The sequence below is a fragment of the Ailuropoda melanoleuca genome, chromosome 9, assembly GCF_002007445.2.
Source record: "Ailuropoda melanoleuca isolate Jingjing chromosome 9, ASM200744v2, whole genome shotgun sequence".
NCBI lineage: Eukaryota > Metazoa > Chordata > Mammalia > Carnivora > Ursidae > Ailuropoda > Ailuropoda melanoleuca.
Genome location: NC_048226.1, coordinates 48,379,689 through 48,404,688, shown reverse-complemented (window position 1 = coordinate 48,404,688; position 25,000 = coordinate 48,379,689). Strand labels below are relative to the sequence as shown.

Here is a 25,000-nt window from a genome sequence, read left to right as displayed (position 1 = left end):
TTGGTTTTATGAAACAGGTAAGCAACCTTCGTTCAAATCTTAAAATTGAAGGGACTCATAACTTCAAGGCAACTAGCCCCTTAATTTAAAAGCATCCACACTTTCACATGTGCTGGTGATTTCTGAAATAAGAAAGGCTGACATTGCTCTGTTACATCACATATTATATTGTTTAAGAGAGACATGCAGTGCCTCACTCTGGATGCCCCTCACCCTGCTATATTCTATTGCATAGACTTCACAGTGGCAGAGAGCTAAGAAGAAAACAAAATTCTGGGCTCACCAATATTACTATGTGTTTTAGAAATTCCTTTTTAAGAGTTCTTAAAGAAGAAAGACATCATTGAAGTTCACTGGCATATTAAGTACGAAGGATAACTTCCTAATACTCTCTTTACTGTAATCGAATTTAATCTTGTCCACTAAATCAGAGAGGAAGTGATCAGTTTAAAATACATCAAAAGATCTACATAGATGGAAAATGAAATCAAAATTCGTTTTGGTATCTGCAATGGTTAAAATGATGCTCTAATTGCTCACGAATCAAACATCACAAAGCTTAGTGTGTAATTTTAATCATTGATGAGCTCCAGGTTAATTATCCTCATGGCATGCACGCAGCTTTTAAAACCCACTGAAATAATCTGATAACCAAAAGCATAAAACCTAATAATTTTCTAATTAGTCCACAAATATTAATGTTTACCTTTGCAGTTACCAAATCTGCACAATGTGTATACATACTGAAGGCAGCAAAATGCCTAAAATAGAATCCCCTGCTAGACTGAAATGAGGAAGTCAGGAAGGGACTAGAGAGAGTTGGAGTGGAAATAGGATGGTAAATAACACAGAATTAATGATCCTAGATTAAAATGAAAAGTTTCAAAACCCAGGGTGTTTTCCCCCCTATCATCAGGTAACAGGTTCATATGTGGAAGGAGATTCACCTCAATTACAAAAGTAAGAAAAGTTCCCCAAAACTTTACAGCTTTGTAAAAGAGTTTCTAAGCTATTTTTATTACCATTTTAATTCCGTTTTACCTATACCCCTACAACAGTTCTCAGCCCACAGAAACACTTGCTAGAATTATTACACACATGCTGAATACACCTCAAATGACTTATATATAATCTGTAGTTAATAATTTTGGCCAGATACCGAATGGACTCTGCAATGTATCACCCCAATATTTCTTTATATGAAGTAGATCCTATCTTTTTTTATTATCTTAATAGAGCTAGAAGTAACTTTCAAAAATGTAATGTTACTGCTATGTGGAAAAAAATACGAAAACTAAAGAAGCCATCACAGGTCAAAGCTGTAGGATATATTTTGTTACAATATTCCCACATAATTTTACAGGAAATTGCCTATCAATTTCTTCTCAATAAGCTACACATTAATCAGAAACTGAATCAAATACATAATAAGTCTTCTATACGATCAAATTTACATTTCATTCCAAAAGCAACAATAGCAAACCCATCTGGATTGATACAGCTAATAATGGATTAACTGACTTTTAAAATTTGTAGCTATTGACTCTGACCATGGCAATGTTTACCAGTATATTTTGATGGAGTCACTTTAGTTTGTACAGTTAAAAAGTTATTTAGATCAGTATACACAGTGACCCTGTATATGATGCTAAGTGATTTCCTTGTCATCGATGTCAGACAAGATCTTTCTTTTATCAATGTGACCCATTTAGGAAATTTACACTTAAGTTTTATAAGTCCCAGTAAAAAGACCACAAAGACAACCATTTAACTTAAACCACAGAATTAATTTCAAAATGACTGCGTAACAAGTAAACTCACAATAAAGACTACTTCACCATTTAAGTTGTTTTCTTCTTAGTTTTTACCAATTTCTATTCTCTACTGCCAACCATTCTATTTTTTAAAAATCACCAAAGTCCTCAAGAAATCCCAAAGAGAAAAACTAATATAATTTTAATGCTAAATTCAGAACAATACATACCTGCCGGTCTGCTTAGAATATGTGTACACATTTTTTGGTATTCTCACTAATTCACAAGATCAGTGACTTTGATCATGTAAAGCCCTTTTTCAGAACTAATGGACAATATGCAGAAAAAGAACTTTTATTGCTAGTTCTGCCTTGCTTTCGTCTTGCAGTCACTGCTGCCTAAACTCAGCTCTGCTAAATGACCAAACCCACCTACAAGGAGCCTGGCTAATGAAAGGGGTGCTTTCTGAACAATAGAAGAATTCCTTTGCATTCAGAAAGCAGAGTTCCCATTAGAACCCAAAATCAGAGAGGCCAGTTTTACCTCTTTTTTTTTTTTTTTAATTGAGATTGTCCCAGGCCTCCTCTACGGTCCAGTGAGACAGTGCTTGTGAAATGATTAAAAAGAACGTGATCTGATCAAGAAGACAGAATAATGGGAAAGGAATGCTAGGTTAGCCACTCTGCTAAGTGCTGGGAAAGAAGACCAGTGCGCCCCTTAGCCTATTGTTTTTATTCTCCTCTGCTCTTCAGCCAACGTCCTCGCACTTTGAGTCTTTATTTGCTCCATTTTAATGGGTTAAAAGTTGTCCACTTACAAGAGAATTTGGTAACAAGTTACAAATCCTNTTAAAAACCCAAAAAAAAAAAAAAAAAAGGAAAAAAAAAAAAGAAAGAAAGGAAGAAAGAAAGAAAGAAAGAAAAATCCTTGAATTATATCAAGTTTCCAAAAGGTCATCACTGTCTCTGCTGTGGCCTTTTCCCCATTCCAAATCCTCTATCAATATGTCATAGTGAGTTAGGCAAAGACAAAAGAGAGGCGCAGTGTGAAAACGGCACATATATCTAATCCTGACAAAGCAATGAATAGACCTTCACAAGTATAATTATACTTGTTTATTTGTTGCCACGTACAGAGAACTGATGAAAAAAATCCATCAAAGTGGTATTATGCAGACACCAAGAGCTTCTTTTCTTTGGTTGCTAAAGCCACATTGAGGCTTAAATTCCTTATTGTTAAATTCAGAAGAAAGAAAAAAAAAAGATTTTTGGCTAGTTTTTTTTTTTTTTTTTTGCATCAGTTGCTGACAGATCTTTTGTGTACTAGGCTGTATTAGCTCACACAGCTACCTCATTTTTACCCATGTTGGAATTCATAATTACAAACTACTGTACAGAAGCTTTTAAAAGGGTGTGGTGTACTGACCAGGAGAAGAGGGTAGTGAAATTGCCCTTTTCTCATAGTCTCTCTTTTGATATATCAAAACACAGGTAAAGTACCTGTGTGGAAGCACCATTTACGTCAGAATACATCTTTGATCTCGGTCTTTTAAGTTGGTGCTGGTGGTTTTCTTTAGTCATCTTTCTCTACAATTTGCTTATTTTAGTATATGTTTAGTATTTCATAAAAGATGACATAACTTCTTTCCCATTGCCGTATTAAAAACGTTAGCAAGAAGGAAGGCAGGACAAGGATGTCAAAGGATTGAAAATATTAAGTAAAAAGGTTTCAAATCCAACTGTTGAGGAGCCATTATGTTCCAATAGACACTAAATCAAATAACTTAACAAAAGCACATTTTTAGAGGTGGGGGGAGCCAAATAAACTTCTTTTTTTCTTGCAGGATAGAAATATATCAAAGTAAAAGCAATCTGCATAGTTAATGTTTGTGAGCTTTACAATTTAAAACAGAAAAGCTGTAATTTTTCTTTGCTGGCAATCTGGAAACACTCTGGAGTTAATTACAGCTGATTCGGAGTGAACCACACAAACAAAGACCAGTCTATGTCCAGACAATTATACTGCATTAACCAGCTTAGAGCTTCCTGCTGATGTTTCAGGGCTCTTCTGTTACACCCTTCTACCTTCCCAGCACGAGAGAAAATGCTTCTGCAAGAAGGAATTAATGAAGAGAACTGCAAAAGAATGTGTGACGACCTCTCCTGACACGGCAAAAACTTTCCACCCATGTCACGACAAAGGGGAGAAGGTAATTAAGTTTGAATAGAAGGATGTAACCAAATATATTAAGCATTTAAAATAAGCACATTTTTAAAGAGGGAAAGTTTACAAAAACAAAAATGAGTGTGCAAGTCAACTAAGTTATTTCCCCTTATTTTCCTCATTAAAATCTAAATTAGCTATTCAATGCAGATTTGTTTCCTACTCTATAAACAGGACCCTTGTGATTGATGCTTAGTGGTCTTCTCCCTCCCTTCTCTCTTTCTCTTCCTCTCCTTCTCTCCCCACCCTCATTTTCTCTCATTCCCTCTCACATCTCTAACCCTATGTGGACTTGATGTGACAATTACATATCATTAAGCATATGTGTTGGAGAACTAATGAGAAAAGGTACAGTTTGCCAGTTCTTAATTTGCATGGTTGTGGGCAATAGGAATTTTACTCAGTTTTCTTCACAACTTTAATCAAACTCCAGCGACTTTCCTTAGAGAGAAATCAATAATCTCTCCTTAACCAAATTACACTATTATATGACTCATTTTATTTGTTTGCTTCAGGAAAATTTCATAATCAGTGAGCAAGATGGACTCAATACTTTAGTTATCCTCTGTAAACAAACTTTGGTACTTCTAACCAATCTAGTTGATTTCTAATTTTCTTATTCATTCTAATTGAAAATGAATAGTTTGCATTGGTGTGAGACAAGGACATGAACTGTAATTATGTTCAGTGCCTCTTTCTGATTCTTTCTTTGATACTGTTTTGCTAGTATTCCAGCTGACCTTGGGGCTTTGTAGTGATTGCTTCATTAAAGGGTAAGGATGTCCTAATCAGCTAAAGCATTACTAGAAAGCTGTTGTTTGCCAATACACTGAGAGAATATACTGTTGTTGTTGTTGTTTTTTCCTTTCTTTATAGAAGAAAAAAGGTATATCTGAATGCCAGTTACTCAGCCATACTTAAGTATTAATCATCTTCCCTTTGTCTCAAATACGCAAAGTAGGATTAGAGTTAAATGACTGTATGATCCTTTTCATTTTCTTCCCTAAATAAATGCTAATCTACAAATCAATCATCTATTATATTAAAATACATATAAATATACTTTCTGAAAATACTAAAAGGTTGTATAAATTACACTTAATTTTGCAAAGTATCTCAATAATGGACAGAATCATTTTCCCTTCTCAGACTCCTCTCCCTCAATCCCTACTATATTTGAAAGTTCAAGTCAATAACACTTCTAAATACAAAGCTTAAACATGGACCTCTTTAGTTTTCCTTGGAAAAACATGAACTGTATCAATCATTTTTAGAGATTTTTAATCATATTTGCCATGTTTTTTATGTTTGTATTTCTAGCCTTTAAAATCTAATTGACTAATCTCTCTGGTTTACACACAATCTAAGAGTGTTTAGTTGATAATGATTTTGATTTGTCACCTCGTAACATTTAAAAAACTAATTGGCTTCATAAAGGTATATATAACCATAGAATATTTGGCTTCAAAAAGATTTATCAGACTAGTGAAAAACATTCTGCACACATATTTATCTCATACACAATGTGAAGGCAATATTCTAACATGTACATGTAGTTTTCCTTCTTTATCTATTATATAAAGTCCATTGCTGAACTACCAATAATTAAATACTTAAAAGAAAAAAGAGTTGGATAACTACCCATATTTCATGATTCCCACTAATAGGATCTCATAACCAATGTTGCAGTAGTGTAAAAGGGTGAGTACATTCTTACTTTAAAAAAAAAGATAAATGTCATTCTTTGCAGGCTAAACCCACCATCATTATCTTCATAAAGCTAATTACAGGTCAGGTATTCCAGCAAACATTCCTATTCCCTGAGCAATGATTTCAATGAGTTCACACGATTTCAAAACAGTTGTAATGAAGAAAGCTATATGAACAAATTTTAAAATCACTACCAAGTACCTCTTATTATACAATACTCTTAGAGTCTACAAAAAACATCTCTATTTCCCATGTAAATATTTTAAATCACTTTATATTAAAAACCACATAGGACTAGCATAATAGAGAACATAAGTGGAAAGCCAAGTTTTCTTCTGGATGAAATATTGGCAAATTTATATTTGATCACTAAGATTAGTTGATTATTTCATTTCTGTTATGAAGAGCCCTTTGTGTGTGTGTGTGTGTGTGTGTGTGTGTGTGTGTGTGTGTGTTTGGCCTGAAAGTTAATTTGACTGCTGTCCATAAGTGAAGTGAGCAATTCAGTAATTAACTTTTGTGTTTTAAATGTATGAACTTTAATTAGATTTCATTATAAACAAACAAACGTCAACCATAATTATAAGCTCCTTGGTTTACCCACATATTATCCCTTTTCAAACAAACTTGATGTCAGACAAATTAAAATCAAGCAGCCAGCAATTTTGAGTTGAATTTTACATGATCTGCTGGTAACCTGATTACTTTAACTTCAATATCATTACAGGAAAAGTATTTCAGGAAAAATAATGACAAGAATTCCAACAGGAGACAAGCTTAATTGTATTGATTCAAAAGATGCATGTTCATAGGAACCATGTTGAAGGAATAATGTTATCTCAAATCTACAGTTTCTATTAAAATGAAATTGTCCAGCATGAAAGAGGCAATTAAGATTAGTGTCTGCTGAACTAGAGATACTAAACTAACTAAATAATTATCTGGGCCCAATTATCTTATACTTTAAGTAGCGAAATACCAATGTGGAGCAACTACAAGGCATGAGGTTTGCAGGTTTATTTACTGACTGGTGTATCTATTAGGACCAAGAACAAGTGGAGCTGTCAGGACATAATGAAGGTAAATGATTAGTTAGCACCAAGCCTGAACTCTTCTTCAATGCAATAAGAGTTAATTAAAGTTTACCACCAAACATCAACCAAAGCAGGATGTTGATCAGGTTTCAGCATTAAGTGCAAACAGACAATAGTTGGCAGCAATTAGTGCAGCTATCAAATGACATGCAATGATAATTATACATTTAAAACAGCTAAAGAGCTGGGGGAAAAAACTAATCAGCTTCTTTGACGACAAATACTCAAAGGGCAGGAAACAGGTATCAGATTATTTCACTTTAACACTGTAAATCAATAGAATTAAACAAGAAAAGGTTGTATGGGTACATTATCTGAAAGAGAACAGTTCACTGGCTTCAAAATGAAATAAATCTGCTACTATTGGTCTATCAAAGATAAGAACTTCTGTAGCTAAAGAAAATAAGTTACTTTTCAATTAAAGTTTCAGCATGAAGTCTGTGTAAAGAAAGTTTAGCTTCTTAGTCTTGTGTAAATTCAACAATGCAACAAGTATTTCACTATCATTATTGTTATTTAAATTAAGTATTAACTTCCACTCTAAAATACTATCAAAAGTACTTTATACCTGAATCTTACCTTTGTGTACTCAATTATTATCTCCCCCAAAAGCTTTTGGACATTAGATCTATTTTTTTTAATGCAGCCAAATCTAAAACAAAAATACATATTTAGTATATTTTTGCAGGTCTTCCTTTGATGCCATTCATATCTATGGCTTCAATCTTTCTTAAATCAATGGGCCCGCATATAACACATCCCTTACAAAAATTTTAATAAGTCACCTCATTCTTTTCCATAGTTTTCTGGCCATAGTTTCCATAGTTTCTGCAGCATGCTTGAGCATAACTCTAGAAATACACCCATCCTCATGACCCCACCTCTCCATCTTTCCAACTAATTCTGTTATGCTAAGGATTTGTACACAGTGCTGGCTAATCCCAATATTTCCCTGGAGCTAAATCTAAGCCATGGCTGACTCCCAGCACAAAAATGTCTCTCTCCAAAAGCCCTTTCGCCCCCTTCAGCACTCATACACTCATTGGTCCTGACATTTTCACTTCAGCCATGACAAATGAGCTGATGACTCTGATGTGATTGCATGGGAGGATGGCTTTATCTAAAGATATATCATTAACTCTCATCACCATCTCCTAATATGGCTCTTCTGGGTTAATGTGTTGTGAAAATCTGAGGAAATTTTTGTGTAAATATATGCACTTTTAGTAGTGAGAGACCAACTTCATCAAAAGGAGAAAAGGGAAGCCAAAGTAGACAGGATCAGGGGGGAAAAAAAGACTAGCATTAACTAAATGTTGCTCTGGGGATTTAAGTAACTCTATTCGACCTCTGGCCCAGTGCAAACCAGCCAGATGACTGTCTCTTAAAGGTCCCTTCTCCTCAACATGGGCGGCTGGAGCAGAGTGTAATTTGTGAAGTGGCCCAAATAAAGCTTCTCAGATAAATATGGCCTCATCAATCAGCAAGCCCATTTTTTGTTTTGTTTTGTTTTGATCCCAGTATAGTACATATTTTATTCTTGAACCCTTAATTTCCTATATTATTAAATCTCTCTAAATTCATTTTAATGGGGAAAGGGATCGTCAAAACCCATTTTACTCCAAGATCATTGCATTCTCCAATTAGAAGGAAGCAGTATTTTCCAACTATTATTAAATGTGGAACTTTTCAAGCTTCCAAGGACAGGGGAAAAGGAAGTCTTTCCATTTAGCATAAATATCACAACCCTTTAGTTTAAGTTAGAACCCAAGTTCCAGTTACATAGTTCTTGTTATGTATACTATGGAGTTTACAGAGTAGATACTTGTTATAACCTCTTCTCTCATTTCATCTGAGAACACACAGCCAATCAGAGTCAACTGTAGCATAACAGACCTTAGGAAAGAAGGTCAGGCTTTGAGGTAAAGTGCTATTCACTCTTGGACCATGCAAGGAGCTCTTTATTCCTGTTCTTATTGGCATCAGTCCCCCTTACTAGAGCAAGAACAAAGCCAAGTGCTCCTGTGAGGTTTATGAATAAATCAGAGGTGAGCCACTGTAAGTGCTGCCCATGATTTCCTTGTTGACAGTGAGCACTTAAACAGGCTTCTATGACCAGTGACTTCTGGCAAACCATAATGATTCCTAATCTGCACCCTGCTTCATTTCAAGAACTAAATGACCCACCCCATTTTTCCTGCAAGTTTTCACCTTTCAAGCAATTCTTGTCTATCTTGAGCAGCTTAACTTTACAATCCCAGAACAGTCAGCTTGCGCTGTGGTCATCATAGAAATTGTACCAACTGAAAAATCATCCTTTGCTTGGAAAAATTCCACAAATAAAAAAAATTCCAGCATTACAGAAATTATTCTCATATTAATATTATAGTATTTTTGGATATGGGCCAACTAAGGTGCAAAATGCTAAATAATTTGCTGAAGGGTACATACACATTAGATCTGATCAGCTAGGCTCTGTAGTTGCGTGATATTTCCCGGGAATTTCTCTGAGCTTCAGTTTCCTTATGGGTTAAACAAGATGATTATTCCATATCCCTTCTGACTACAGCAATCTATGGTTCTAATATAAAAACCCATTTAGATTGTGCTGAAGATAGTTTTCCCTATGGAGTTCTCCAAGACAAACCCAGACGTTTTTAAGGTTGTATATTTCTGAAAAGTACCTAGATTTCAAGAAGAGTGGCAGATTTCAGTAGAACAGTGAACTTTTCTATTTATATTCTAATTAACTATTATTCATTTTTTCATTCATTTAATAGATACTTTATTGAGCACCGATGATTTGCCAGTAATGTGTGTTACAATACAGTGATTAAACAGATATGGTTGCTGCCCTCATGGAGGCTGAAATTTTCTTGAAGAAACACTTAAATAAGCATCATTAAAAATGTTAAGATGCTAACTGTTTTTCTTTTGGTGAAATATATCATTACCCTATCAGTATTCAATAAACTCTTTCTTTATTCAATGTATTTCAAGTGAATTGTCAAGTCCTGGATCACTCATAAATGACCAGAACATAGGCAAGGCACACATGTTAATTTTTAGGAAAACTTTAACAAAGATTATGAACCACACATATTAAGCAAAAAAAATCAAACTCAAAACTGGGAAGTTACAATCCAAGTACACTTATATTTCCCATAAAAATACAAACAGTAATTTTAAATGTGCATCTTACATGTATCACAATGGGAAATTATTACAAATTTTAAAAAAGAAAATCTGTAATAGAAATAGATTTTTGTTTCTAGATAGTCCAAAAATTGTATTATAAATTTATTAACCTTTGTCATGCATTTTATCTTTGAACCTGGGTACTCCTCCAATGAATAATGCATTACTATAAAAAGATAAAGGATTGTGATCTCCTCCAAGAGATAAGCTAAGGTGTCTCAGAAGTTGGCTATAAAATCCCTCAAGAAAACTGAAAGGTTGTACAGTAATACTGGATTATTAATAACTGGATCTCTTCTCTAAGTTGGTATAAGTCTTGATCAACAGGGAGCCACGTAATAGTATCCATACTCCTTTGGTTGCATATCAAAGTATCATAATACTAAAAATCTGGAAAGGTATTTCTGTGGCATCTAACCCAGTTTTGGGAAATCCTGTAATTCTAAGGCTTTCAAACAGGCCGGGTCAACAAGACTTAAATAAGCGTTGTGGTATCTTCTATGATTGCATATAATGGACAGTCTGGAATCTTGAGTTCATGTAGATAGACCAAGGTCTGAATTATTTAAAAACTATTCCTGTTCTAATTTGCTTCTTAGAAAAAGACCCAGAAATGCATTAAACATCTAAAAGCCCTCGAAACCAAACAACTCATGATGATGGAGTGGCAGATAATGAGGTAGAGGGCTATACACATAGATGCCATCTAGGTATCTGTCGATAAGAATATACCTTTTATGCAAACCCGTTTCCTAATTTCTGTTTCTGTTGTAAGAGAGACAGGCATCCTTACTCAAAAGAGCTATGTAGACTTGCTTTATCAAATGCTCTTTAGTTGAGCATTACATTAAAACCAGCTATTGAAAATAAAGAAAAAGGGAACACAGGGTATCAGGCCCTGTCACATTTACTTATTTTAATGTTCACAACACTTTAGTGTTATGTAATCTTTACAACAACTTTAAGATACGAATGAGGAAACTGAAGCTTACAAAGATTACATCATTTGAATAAGGTCATCCATAACAAGAATTTAACTCAGGTTGTCTGATAGCTCTAACACAATTTCTACTGGTCACTGAGTTGTCAAAAATGGAGGAGATTTTCAAAAATCTAAAGTCTAAGTTAAAATAAACTCATTTAAAAAGGAATCTAAGCACTTAAAAATGCAGTCAAGATTCACATACTTGAATTAGAAACATCATACGGAATCTTTCTATTTCGGATATAAGAACTTCTCGGAGAATTTGGGAGGCAGTAAATTTCTGTTCCTGTCTTTGAATGCAAAACAATAATGATGATGATGATGATAATGATAAATAAAAAGGAATCCAAAGTAAACAGAATCAAAAGAATGTCTGTTTTTTACCGTGTCATTCTTTCTGTGCACTATGCTACCTTTACAACATCACAACATTGTCTTCATTTGCTTTCCCTATTAGAATAGAAATCTTACTTCATAACATCATGTTCATGACTATTAAGAATACATTTTAACTCACTGAGATCATTGGTACTTTTATGCATCATCAACTCTTCTTGACCATTCATTGCACCTAGTCTGACCTCCTAATTAACCCAAATGTATGTATACAGTCACAGTGATAAGATGCCATTCAGACTGTACTTGTTTCCTTTTTGTGGCAGAGAACTCATCTCTCAGAAGAAACAGAATCACTGTTGGATTACCAACATTTTTCTTTTCTTCTCTATTTCAACACCACCACACTCAGTTACATAACAAACCCTTTTCCAAGCAGCCAATATAGCTGTGTGACCATTGGTCCTAGAGTTGGGATATCTGAGTTTTGTCCTGACATTTTCCCTACTTGCTCGGTAACTCAATGGTTCCTTCTCCTGAATTCAGTATCTCATATTTTACAATAAGCCCGCCGAACTGAATTAACTCTAGGATATTCTCAGACTTTAGCATGTTGATAGTTTGCCTTACAAACCTACCTGCTCTTTTCTGTTGTGATCATGTTGGCCAGTTCTTAGAAAATGAAAGGAATTTAGTCTACAGAGGGACAATTTCACAGGCTACTCCTATGAATACATCCAAAGAGGAAAGAGGGGTCGGTGTGTGTATATGTGTCTTTATACACACTCCTAGTTTGTATACACTCAACTCATTCTCAATTAAGGAGTGGGCTCAGAAAATTAAAGTATTACTTGCACTATTCCTAACTGTATGGAAAAAAGTACTAAGAACTGTATTTTAGAGAATCCACATTAATAAAACCTTTCAGGTTTAATTAAGGTACTTGGGGTAATGATTGGGCTTCTTCAATTTACTCTTCCAAGCAGATGAATTTTAAGATTTTCCATAAACTTCCCTATTACAAAGTTTTGTTTGTTTTGTTTTGTTTTTAACAGTACAACCAGTGGTACACACCAGCTCATATGTTTTTGTATTTTAACTATTGTTAAAGCTATGGATTTCCTTTCTTCTTTATGGTGAAGGAAAATAATTTTATGGACAGTTATAAAATGCATATTTTAACCCAAAAGTCGATTTTCCCTGGTTAAAATGATTTAGATCTGAGTAAATACTTGCAGAACGCTTTCTGTTTTTATAGCTAGAACACAATGGAATCTATAAACTTTGTCTTCAGAGGTATGTGCTATAGTGGGTACCATTCAGAAATTATCAACTGTGCACTGTCGTATCCCCAGGACAAGCAAACATAAGAAATGACCAATCTTCTAAATCCATGATGTTAGTGTGTGAACTCCTGACCTGAATGACTAAAACACACCTACTCAGGACTTGTCTTGGACCATCAGGGCATTATGACATATTAACCAAGTCAAGCCGCCCAAATTCTTAAATGTTCTTTGTTTATTTTTTCAATCTCTAGAATGTTAAAGTGGTTAATTATATCAGAGATAGGTTGCTTGCCAAATAGGACTTAAGTGTTAAAGCAATTTTTAAGTTGTGGGCATACATTCGAAAATGGCTGAAAATGGCAAATATTTTATTTCACTCACAAACCTTTGAGAGTAGGGGAGTGGACAGCAGCCATCCCTGGACTAAGGATTGTATGTCAAACGTGAAACCATATCAAACTTTCAAGGCAACTTGTGAACCTCTGAAACTAGGGAATTAACAGAACATCAAATCCAGTAAGATCACAGGGGCACAATCCTTATGCAAGAAAATAATGCCATTGAGCCCTCATTAAAAGACCATTTCGTCCTTAGCCATCAAAGACTGCGAGTGCACTGAGATCTTGGTTATATCATCAGGGATAACTAAAACAAGTGCCAAGAGAAATTGTGCACTTTTAGTTCTCACATGTGTCCATCTGTTCACATATAAACATATATTCTGCTTTCTGTCTGATTCCTAAAATCTTGATATCAGAATACCCTGGGCTTTTGCCCATTTCCTAAGAATGCAGACATCACATAAGCTACTATTAACCCATGTGTGATCCACTTCCATGGTGGCTGGAAAGCTGCCAGTTACAACACATGGTGCTTGGTTAACAATGTCTTAAAATATAAATGAATTTATTTTTTAAATTAACACATTTTTCTTATGGAAATACCTTAATAAGCCCTTCTGCATGTAAAATCGCCTCCATGTGGATTTTTTTTTGTTCTTTTAAGACTTTTTGCAAGCATATCATAAAGTTAACCATAAAAGTTTCTGAAACAATCCAGAATTTCTTGACAAATTTTTAAAAGGACTCCAGTAAAGAATTTTGGTGACTTTATATAACAAAGATCAAACACTTTTCCTTTACAATATTCTGTACTCAAGGGGCAACCCTTATACTTTAATTTATGTGAAAACACTTCTGATTTCCCAAGTTTCCATGTAACATTCTTAATAGTACCTCAGCAACTGAACTGCGAAAGTGATGAGGCAAACAGAAGTTCTACACTCTAGGAACAAAACAAGTTAGGTTAATATCTGGTGGAATCTTTGAATCCTGCTCTGGGGCAGCCTTCAATGCCTCATCTGTTCTGTCCCCAAACCGGAAAGAGATTGTTTAAAATGTATACATATAAATAATTATCCACACTGCGTTTAATTTACATGTGTACAAAAGAATCCATTCCCACCTTTGGAAGTGTCTTAACACTTATGGTATTTTAACTGCCCTAATTATGGTTGAAGAAACATCATTAAGAGCCCTGACCATGATGTCAACTGATAACCAGTTACAGCTCTAACTAGTGACAAGAGAAAACCTTACTGCCAATGTCTGCAAAAATGAACATACAATACTCAGACACTTTTTAAAAGACTTATCGTGAAATGAAATGCACAATATACCTACAAAGCAACATGAAGATGAATGAAATTCTAGGAAAATAACTCTGTGTCCTCTTCTACTAACCCCTCCCAACCAGAAAAGCTGATGGGCCACTTAGCACACTTAACAATGCCAAAAGTCAGGATACACAACTCTTTCCCAAATGAAGTGTTCTACCAACTGAGACAACTATTTATAGCCTATAGGGGAGGGGGTGGGGGAACACCATATATTCCATCGTTAACTAAATTAAATATCCACACCATACTCTTGGCCTCCTCTGAAATAACCGTTTTTGACAGCAAAGTGCTGGGAATTCTCGATACCCAATAGTCAATATTTGGGTAGTCTAGCATGTTTCTGAAAACTCTTCTGCATAGGAGCCTCTGTTTATCACCCTCTAGCTGCACTATTGTCATACATATTACTTCCCAGTGATGGTGAAAACTCAGGGCATCTTATAAGTTGCTGAAATCTGAGCCCCTGCTTGTTTTCTCAAGTCTTGGACAAACATAACTTTAGAGAGAGCAGAGCATAGGCATAAAGAAAGAGGGGCCTGCATTTTCATCTTCCTTTCATCTTAGTCATTCAGTCAGCCATTCAGAAACCTATTCAACAGAGCTTTTCATTATGCAAAAAAATGCTAATCCTTTTCCGATGCTTTCACACTTGTATAAACCCCCATTCCTTTAACTGAAAAGCAATTATATCAGTTTACCTTTCTGTCAAAAACAGGATTAATATTCCAATAACAGAATCTCCTTTCTTTTCCTATCTTTTTGCTTTAGGAAACTAGAGATTATTAGTAGAGGCATTCTTAGAACAAGAATACATTATTTTAAATATGATGGTGTTAACCAATGAATGGAAAAAGGAGAATGATCATAAGAAGAAAAAGTCCCCCAGTAAACTGCAGAAACTCTTTTCTGTGATAGAACTGACCTTCCCTTTGCAGATGCCCAAAGAGACTGAGACTCACTCTGGTCTATTAATCAGAAACAAATTATGAAAGAATGTAGTTGGACTGGTTGACACTATCCTGTCTTGGGAGACTCAGTAACAGCCTAGTAACAATGTCCTCTTCATGGGTAATGAACAGCCATGACAAATGGGGCAGAGAAACTATTTATTTGCATATGCAAATTCTCACACAAGGGAAACATGTACAAACAAGTGTCATTGTAAGGTGGATTAGGCAAACAACGCTTTCTTTTTAGGACATTCTGCAGCCCAGAACATTAGTCAGCACAATTAAACCAGTCTCCATGGAGACTAATGAAATTTCACCGTGGTATGAGTTAAATTAGATAGCTAGTTATGTGTTTCCACAATCCAACTTGAAATCCATTATTGTTTCAGAACAATACAGCAATTGTGCCTAGCTGATCTTTGCCAGCTCAACGAGCTCCTAAGTTGACAATTTGCATATGTTAATATAATTAAGCACTAATTACATGAAACTTGTACATATTCACATGCACTTTCCCTGGGCGCTTTTCAGTTTGAACCTTGGCCAAGTCTTTAACCCTTAGAATGGTCTTAGAGGATAAAAACTCTGCCTGTGGGTACAGCCCCTAGGCAGACACAGAAAGGCTCCTCATTTATAAACACAAAGCTTAACCTGGCTTCTCATATTTCTAGCAACAATGACAGAAAATATTTTCTGAGTGTGGTAGGGACCAGGGATGAGGGGAAAGGGTGGGCAGGGAGGGCGTGTGTGGATTAGTCTTTAAAGACTTATAACGAATATCTTCTCATAGAAAAGCAATAACATTCATTTCAAGAAAATGTTAAGAATTTGCTTTCACTGACATTGTGGGACCTTGGGAGATGAAAATGGTTCGACAACAGCAAAAATAGCAAGTAGAAAAGGAAAAGGGAGCATCAGCACCTAATGAGCTTTACATAAATATATGCAGAGGCAATTAAGCAATGTTAATTACTATGACAGCAGTTAATTGAATATAATTAGATATTTTAAGCCACTGAATAAAGCATAGTTAAGATTAATTTTATTGAGATTAATTGTAAATAAGGATAGATTAACTCTCTGTTTTGACAGGCATAAAAAGTAGTTCTGCAAATTAAGCAGGAGCGTGGCCACCAGTCCAAAAATCATATATTATTTTAATGTCACACCTCAGAATCATCCCCTCAATAAACATGACTTTTCAAACCCAAACAGACAGGAATCTTGAAGAAAAACAAACAGCTTGCAGAGATTAAAGAGCCTTTTGTCCTTTTTCATGTGCATTTCTTTTAACAGACTAAATTAAGCGAGTCTGGTGTACGTTTTTTAGGAAGGAACATTTCACACTGAATGGAAAAAATGTTCTATCACATATGAAATTCGTGCAGCTGTGCGGAACTTGGTCCAGATGGTTTTAGACTATAAACCACCACCAAATGATAGACAGTAGGCCTTCCCAAGATTATGTGATAAAGTCACAATCTTTTATTTTGACCTCCCAAATTTCTGCTTTGTATTATTCCCAATCAAATCACATATTTCTTTTACAAGTGTGTTTCTCCAAGAGGGTTAAAAGAAACATTGTGCCTACTAAGTACTAGAAATAAATGTAAAATGAATTGGAGAAGGCCTCCTGTAACAGATATCAGCTAAATCATTCAGCTACGAAATGCAATGATAGCTATGACAACAACGTATGCAGATGACAACACTTGATTATTACTCTTACAAACAATGGTTTCTAGAAATATTTCTTAGGAAAATATTGCTAAATGAAAAGCCCTCCCAAATACTTTCACACCAAGCCAATTCATGCATACTCTTTAAGGAAATTAACACAGTCCTCAAGAATGCTGAACAAATCACTAATAAGAAAGGAACTTCAATTGATTTTGAAATAAATCAATAGGTGATTAACATAATATTTTTAAAGCAGCAGAATGTGTGTGTGTTTATATTGCATAAACATATATATTATATTTCCAATACCCCTTAGCTCTTAATCGAACAAGGGCTTTATGCTATTGAGCACGCCTCTATACTACCTCACAACTTCTTTAGGATGCCCTGAGTCTTTAGAATGAAAATCCTAAAATGGTCTGTGGAACAAGACTACGACAAGCCATTCTGCAGTGAAAGATTTTAAATCATCCAGCCTCTTCTAATAGACTTGAGACTTATTGAGGTAGAAACCATAAAAAATGAAGAAGGGAAATTTAATCCCTGAAATATTGATTTGCACATTAATATCATATAGGCAGAGGGCAATTTGGCTTCGTGGAAATGACACATTGTCGACCCTTGGTGAAGTCAGAGCCAATCTAACTGCTGAACATGTCTGAATCTCAAGAGTTATTAAGGGCTTCCCTTCTTGCCTTTATGACTTTTCTTCAGCCTACCAATGCAATCTTAAATGTATTATCTTTAAGAAATAATTGTAAAACCTCAGGGGTTTTCCAGTTAATGGAAGGGAGGCCAAACCACATCAGATTCTGAAATGCAACATTAAACCCTTGCAATCAACAAAACCACCTCAATTCTCATCCATCCAGTGGAGGATCTAATATTGTTATTAGAGATAATCAAATTTCATTGTGTAAATTTAGGCTCATGGTCAGAATGAAAGCAGTAAATTCAGCAATATTAAACAGCGATTTTCTCAGCATCCTTTATGCTTTCCTTTGCTGGTGCAGCATCTTTAAAAATAATCCAACTAGCTCAAAATTAATGGACAGATTTGGGCTTATCTGCTAAAAACTGCGAAAGATTACAATAGAGCTGAACATGTTTCCTTCATTTTTAACTTTTAGTGGCAACTTTCACTTCCTAGACTCACAGCCCACTCTCCCTGTCCTAACCCCACAGTTGGTGCTATTGCTTTGACTTACACAGCTGGTTTACCTGACCTTTCTTTGTTCCTTAGGTACATTTCACTTTTCAGATTTATGGTATTTCCCCCATATTTCATTGGCTCTATCTTCATTGCCATAAAAATGAAAACACTTAAATATGAGTTTACTTTTTTAAAATCCAAAAGCAACCAGCTATTGAATAAATACACAGTGATGCTCTCTCCCCACTTTATGCCATAAATATTAAAACCATTAAAAAAAACTATATAAACCTTATGATCCCCACACTGAAGCCAGGTGCAAGAGGTTAAAACAGCTGGCTAGCCATCTTTTATTTTTGTGTGCCTTCCTGCTGATTGAAACCGCAAACATTGAAAACTATCAAATATTCCCTTAAGGATTTTTTTTTTTTAAGAAGAGGAAGGAAAAAAGAAAACCTTCATTTTCTATAATATGCTCCTCTGTGGCGAAGAAAAACTCTAAAACACAATCAGTCACAGAGGTAGTGAAATAATTCCGAATATCTCCTTTCTCTTGTATTTAAACAATCATTTCCAATAACTTCTATACACAATTGTTTTTAATTCTTCAGTTAGAAAAGAGAAAAGAGGGAAAGAAAGAAAGAAAGAAAGTCTGAGCTTGCTCTGTCAGTTTTGCCAGTAAATATAAAGTAAAACAAATGTTGATGGCACCGAGAGTGTTACATACCCGGGCTGTGTTTTTGCATTGCTCTCAATGGAAGCGATCGATGCCCGTGTCACTGTCGCGTCCCAATCGCAGCCAAGTCTCAGCCTTAATCTAAGCAACACCCGAAAAGGCAGCGGCAGCCGCAGCCTCTCCCTGACTCTTCCATCCATCCACCCAACTAAAAATATAATACTACATATGAGCTTTAACCACTCCACGTTTATAGGGATCAAGCCACTGAAAATCCAGGAGAACACAATAAAAAAAAAAAAAAAAAAAGAACCCTCCTTCTGTCTCTTGTCTCTCTCTCCTCTCTCTCTCTCTCTCTCTCTCCCTCTCTCCTCTCTCCCCTCTCTCTCTGTCTCTCCTTTTGCCATCTACATGATCCTTGATTAAACATGGAACAGAGTTATTAAAAAAGGGGGGGTAAGGACTCAAGGAGAGGAAATGCAACTGTCAGAAATCGGGACCGCCAGATTTCCTGGTGAACCTGCCTCTGTCTGAGTCAGTGTCAATCCACCATCTTCCGCCAGTGAACTTGCCTTTGGGTTTTTGTTTGGTTTGGGGGGGTTGTTGTTGTTGTGTATGTGCTTTTTTTGGAAGGGGGGAGGGGAAAGGCAAGGTGGGGGCTGGAGGTGGGGGGGAGTAGGGAGAATGTGTGTGTGTCTGTGAGTACGTGTTGAGTGTGTGTATGTATGTGTGTAGGGGTCGGGGTGGGGGGGGGTCCGTGTTTGCGATCTGAACCTTTGGTACCTACAAGGAGGGTGTCTTACCGAACGGTAGCTAAGATCTCACCAGAACCGCGCGGAAGTGAGGAGTCGCGGCCAAAGGCGTCCACTGGAGCCTCCTCTCTGGGCCACCCCAGCCCGAGCCGCGAAAGGAGCCCCCCGCCCGGACCACAGGTAACAAAAGAAATACAAACCAGTGCACCCTCTTCTGTGGGGGAAGGGGGCCAGGATGGGGAACCCTCAGTAACTTGGGCATCGGTAGAGAAACTTTATACAATTCCATGACAAATTTTATTATTATTATTATTTTCTGATAGAAAAGAGCAGACAGAATGGGGGGAGGAGGGAGTGAAACAGAAGTAGAAGGAAGGCGAGACCCGACGCATTCCAGCCCCTCTTCCCTTAGCTGCTCCCGGCCGGAAGGCGCACTTGATGCGGAGAGAGGCGAAGAAGGTGAAGTTCGTTTGTAGACATGGAACCTCTTTGGGGGGGGGGCAGGGAATAAATCAGTTCTCACAGCCGGCCACAGCCCCCCCCCCCAATACACACACACACANNACACACACACACACACACACACACACACACACACACACCTTTGCCCTTTGCCAAAAGGAAAGGAAAGATTCTTGACCCCGAGCCGCTGGCATCTATCCTCTAGTCTAACACACACCCGGCAGCGAAACCGCCTGGCAAGAGCTGCTGCCGCCTCCCGGGTCCCTGGCCCAGAGGCCCGGCGTTCCCGCCTCCTAACGGACCTGCCTTCCGTTCGCCAGCACCCGAGTCCGCGCCGCCCGCGCCGCCGGGAGCAGCCCTCGGCTGTGCCCGCCGCCCGCTCCAGCCGGCGGGTGTCTACCTGCAACCCCAGCCCCGTCTCGTGCCCGGGCCTCTCGGAACCCCCTGCCCAAGGCGTACGAATCTCCCGTCCTCCACCAGTCCCGCGCACTAAGCGCCCTTCGGCGAACTTGAGAGAGGAAAGGGTGGGGGTGGTAAGAGGAGGAAGAAAAACGAGGCTGAATAACGGGGGCAGGGGGTGTAAAACAGGGAGAGAGGGGCTTCAAGCCCCACCAACCAACGTCCAAACTTTCCGAGGATGAGTGCGGAGAAAGGGTCATCCCGACCGGGGTATGGGGGCGCGGGGCGACCGAGGACCCCTGGCAGTGCGCGCCGCTGCGGAGCTGACAGCTTCCCCGCGCCGCGAGAAAGCCACAGGCTCGCGGTGGAGACAGAACCCGAAAAGACAGGAAAAAGGAGAGAAAACTGTTCGGCCAAATGTGGATGATCCGCCACTTAATCCAAAAGTTAAATCCCCAAAAACGCAGCCCCCCCCCAAGAAAGTGGAAAATCAGGTCCCTCAATGCCCCCTCCCTCTTTCAGCGGAGCAAATCCTTGAGCCAAAAAAGGGGGAAAGAGAGAGAAAAGGGGGGCAGAGCGGAAGAGATGGTCGGGATGAGGGGATGTGTGCGAGAGCGAGCAAGAGCGAGCGAGCTAGGGGCAGAGAGGGAGAGAGGAGGAGAGGGAGAGAGAGGGAGCGAAATATCAAAGATTGTGCAAGATCAGGCTGGAAAGATAATCGATACTCGACCTAAATTTAACACAAACTACTCAATAAAAGTTAAAGAAAAAACTTACTTTCCATTTCCCCTGCAGTTCCTACTCGATCTTCGCCTCTTTTTTGTTTTGCTTTTATTTTACTTACAGCTGATCACATCCAAGTAAAACGAGAGGGTTCATTAAAAAAAAAAAATTAAAAAAAATAAAAAAATAATCCTCGAACTTTATTGGGTGAAAATTAAAACGCTGAAGCAGAAAGTGGGGGGCATGGAGCGGTCCTCGGGGGTCCGGGAGGAGTTAAAGCATGTGCCGACCGCGGTCTCGCTGTTTGGTTGTGAAGGGGTTGGGAAAAGGAGGAAAGGAAATGAAAATCCGATATGTCTTTATTCTGCTAATTATTATCGTTTTAGCCCTGTTTAAAAAAATGGCTGATTAAGTTGAGTGCGCATGTCTTTGTGTGTCTATTCCCGATATGCACTCTGGGAATGAGAGAGGAGAGTGAGGGAGAGGGAGAGGGAGAGGGGGGAGAGAGAGGTGTAATTAGTGAGGTGATCAACATTCCCCAGACTGCAAATGACGCGCAGCCCGGACTCGGAGCAGCCCGGGAGCCTCGCGGCTTGCAAGGCTCGGAGCGCTGCGGCGGGAGCCCGGGACGCTGCGACCGCGGAGAGGGCAGGAGATGGGGATCTCCGGGGCTCGCACCCCACGCGCCCCTGAGCGCGCGAGTCCCAAACTTCATTAGACACACACACACACACACACACACACACAGAGTCTCTCTCTCTCTCTCTCTCCCCCTCTCTCTCCCTCTTTCTCCCCCTCTCTCAGCAAAAAGGGAGAGAAAATAAAACATAAATACCACACACACACACACAGTCTCTCTCTCTCTCTCTCTCCCCCTCTCTCTCCCTCTTTCTCCCCCTCTCTCAGCAAAAAGGGAGAGAAAATAAAACATAAATACCGGCAAAGCAATGCCCTTTAACCCGTCGAATTTTTTTTAATTTTAATGAAGCAAAGTAATTATTATCGGACCAGAGACTTGTTTACTAGGGAGCTTTAAGGAGAAATATAAGTTAGAGTAATGAGGAGTTTTTCTCTACCTAATTTATTCTGTTGTGTACAAGAACGCATTTTAATGGAGAAATGCGGGACTGAGCAAATATGCAGATGTATGTAAATAAAGGGTGCCTGGCAGTGTGCAAACACTGCTAGGCCCAGCCTATTTCGAAGGAAGAATTACACTCTGGATCCATAGGCACCTATTCAAACACGTATCTTTCGCTTGCACACACAGAAGAGAAAACCCAAGGCATGGTAGATGCAAGTGGTTAGTTGAGTCAAAGTAAACTTTCAAATGAGAATAAGTGATGGGTGCAAGGGTGATAGTGGGGATATGGTCCTAGCCTTTATGTAATAGTTTTGAATATTTTATCAGAATTGCATAAGTTCAATGTAATAGCTTTAAGAAGACTTAGGGGGAAAAAAAACCCTTTCATCTTGCAAGTCTGTTGAATTATCTTTCTTGAAGCACATTATGATGAATTTTAAAACCCCACTACAGATCTCATTAGAATGAAATATACTTGGTATTTTCTGGTACAAAATTTAAGGTGGCTGATTCTCATTTGAAAATCTAATTATCTCTTTCCAATATTACAGATGTGAATATGAGTGACACTTTCATTAAAAGATAATTAACTAAAACTAGGAATAGGCATACTTTTAAATACCCCCTACTGAATATCTGAATATGGAATATATATTTATATATATATATATATATATTATCCCTTGCTACTCAGATAGCATCTTGATACACTGCTACACTATAGGTCACAAGTAGACACTATGTAATATTTCAAAAATAAGAATTCTAGAGAGAGGTGAAAGTACAAACCAAACAAGCTAAAAACAGGAAATACTTGCAATGTCCAGCTTCCTAGACAGGTGAGGTGTCAGCTGCTTTGAGTTGACAGGTCTTTGAAGTTCTGGATCGCCATGATCTGCTTCAAAACCTTGTCTTAGGCCTTAAGCACCAAATCTACCAAATACCAACAAAAAGGTTTATCGCAGAATAACAGAGGCTGCAAACACGCATCTTTCTGGACCTGAAACATTGTGCTATCAGGGAACATTTGGAAAATCCTAGACCTCATGCAAATGACATTAAAAACCAAACAAAACACCTGGGAGGATAAAAGCATAGTCCTCAAAAGAGCAGACCTAGGCCCAAATCAGAAAAGCTGGTTGCCTACAGCAGCTGGCTAAGGTTACAATGAAAGTCCAAAGGCTTGGAGTAGAGAATAAAACCTAGATATGGTCTTTATTAAGAGAGAGGAAAAAAAGCAAATCACCACCTTAGGAATCTGAAGTCGATGTATGTACTAGTATAGTATAAACCAAGGCTACTAAACGTTAACAGAAAGAAAATCATCTACCTCTCCAAAGACTCCATCCTATTTTAAACTTGTTTGGGAAGAATCTGCTCAAAGTGTATGGCTTTCTAAGATTTTTAAGTTACTTTGTTTACAGTCTTACCTTTGTACAGCAACTGTATCATTGGTGTGCTGTCTAATTGAACCTCAGTTGAGTTTATCCAAGTGCTTTAAGAAACATACATCGCCACAGTGGTAAAATTTTAATTCTCTGTAACTTGGAAGTGAAGAAGGTGTTTATGTAGCATTGCTGTTTACAGAAAAACACCCCAGAGAGCAGAAATTCTGGCTTTAAAAAACTATTTGAGGTGTGTGTTGGGGAAGGGGGTGGGGGCTTTTAAAAAGACTGAGGGGAAATGAAGGCAGGGAGACTTTCAGGTTCAAATCAGAAAAGATCAAGCCCTTTGCGGGAGAGGGCTTCATGTACAAGCTCACTGATGGAAAAACCATTTCCTGCGATTTCAGACGGTAAATGCATATGATGAAGGAAACACCTGAGAACAATAAGTCTGTTTCAGGCTCAGGTGAAGAAAGGGGTCTATTTCTGGCATGGAAGAATAGGGAAATGGTGATCATTTCGTTTTCAAGTTCTCTTTTATTTCTCTTGCCTTTTTCTTCCTGAAACATCATCAATAACATTAATGTCATTAATGTCAAAACACCAAACGTCAAATCAGGAAAACCATTTAAAAAATTTGGTGGCTATTTCTCCTCTATGCCCCCATCCTTCTCTTTTCTTGGAAAATACATCCCTCTCTTTTCTTGGAAAATCTCTCTCTCTCTCTCTCTCTCTCTCTCTCTCTCTCTCTCTCTCTCTCTCTCGTGTGTGTATGTGTGTGTGTGTGTGGGGGAAGTGGTTATTGAATTCTAAGTAAGAAAACAAAAGGAAGGAGGATTTGTAAGAGGAGCGCCCACTTTTGCAATCCCTCTGCTAGCGAGTATTCCCCTCCTAGCCTGTGTGTGTGTTCTTTTTAATCATCTCTTTCTCATCCTCTTTCACCTCTTTCCTAAGAAGAGAAGCTGAGGTGAGGGTCGGGGGTTAATGGGCTGAGGGGATGGGGCAGAAAGGGACTAGCACGGAGTCAACAGTTTCCTCCAGGGCTCGGCCTTGGAGCGCGCTCGCGCGAGGAGGGTAGCTGGGGAGAAGCGGCTGCAGGTCTGCGTGGGGTGGGCCCGGAGGCGCGGAGCGCCCCCGGCTGCGCCCCGGCCCCTGGCGCCCTCCTTCTGGGCCCCTCGCTCCAGGAAGCCCAGCTGCTCCTCTCCGGTCTCTGAGGACCCCTTGCCGTCAACCTTTGACCCTGGTTCTCCCCCCCCGCCCCCATTCTGCTGTCCCTAAACTCTGTGCGAACCCGCCGCCGCCCTCAAGGAACGTTTTGCTACTTTTTATTTCAAAGTGAAAGGAGCAGAGGTTTCCCTGCCGCACCAAGAACTTTCTCTATACCCTCTTCTACACTTTCCAGGGCTACCCAGCCGAGCTAAGCCCATTCCGGGGCGCTCGGACCCTGACGCCGAGCTCCCATCTGGGGG

At 38.3% G+C, this 25,000-nt stretch overlaps 1 protein-coding gene across 1 annotated transcript in view; it reads right to left on the bottom strand.

Annotated features, from left to right (window-relative positions):
- The window catches only part of ZFHX4 (zinc finger homeobox 4), a 178,551-nt gene extending 157,049 nt beyond the window's left edge, over positions 1–21,502 (bottom strand). Inside the window, 1 exon segment of the mRNA XM_002922903.4 lies at positions 21,117–21,502. The gene's annotated coding sequence lies outside the window, so the exon portion shown is untranslated.
- Between the last annotated feature and the right edge of the window lie 3,498 nt (positions 21,503–25,000).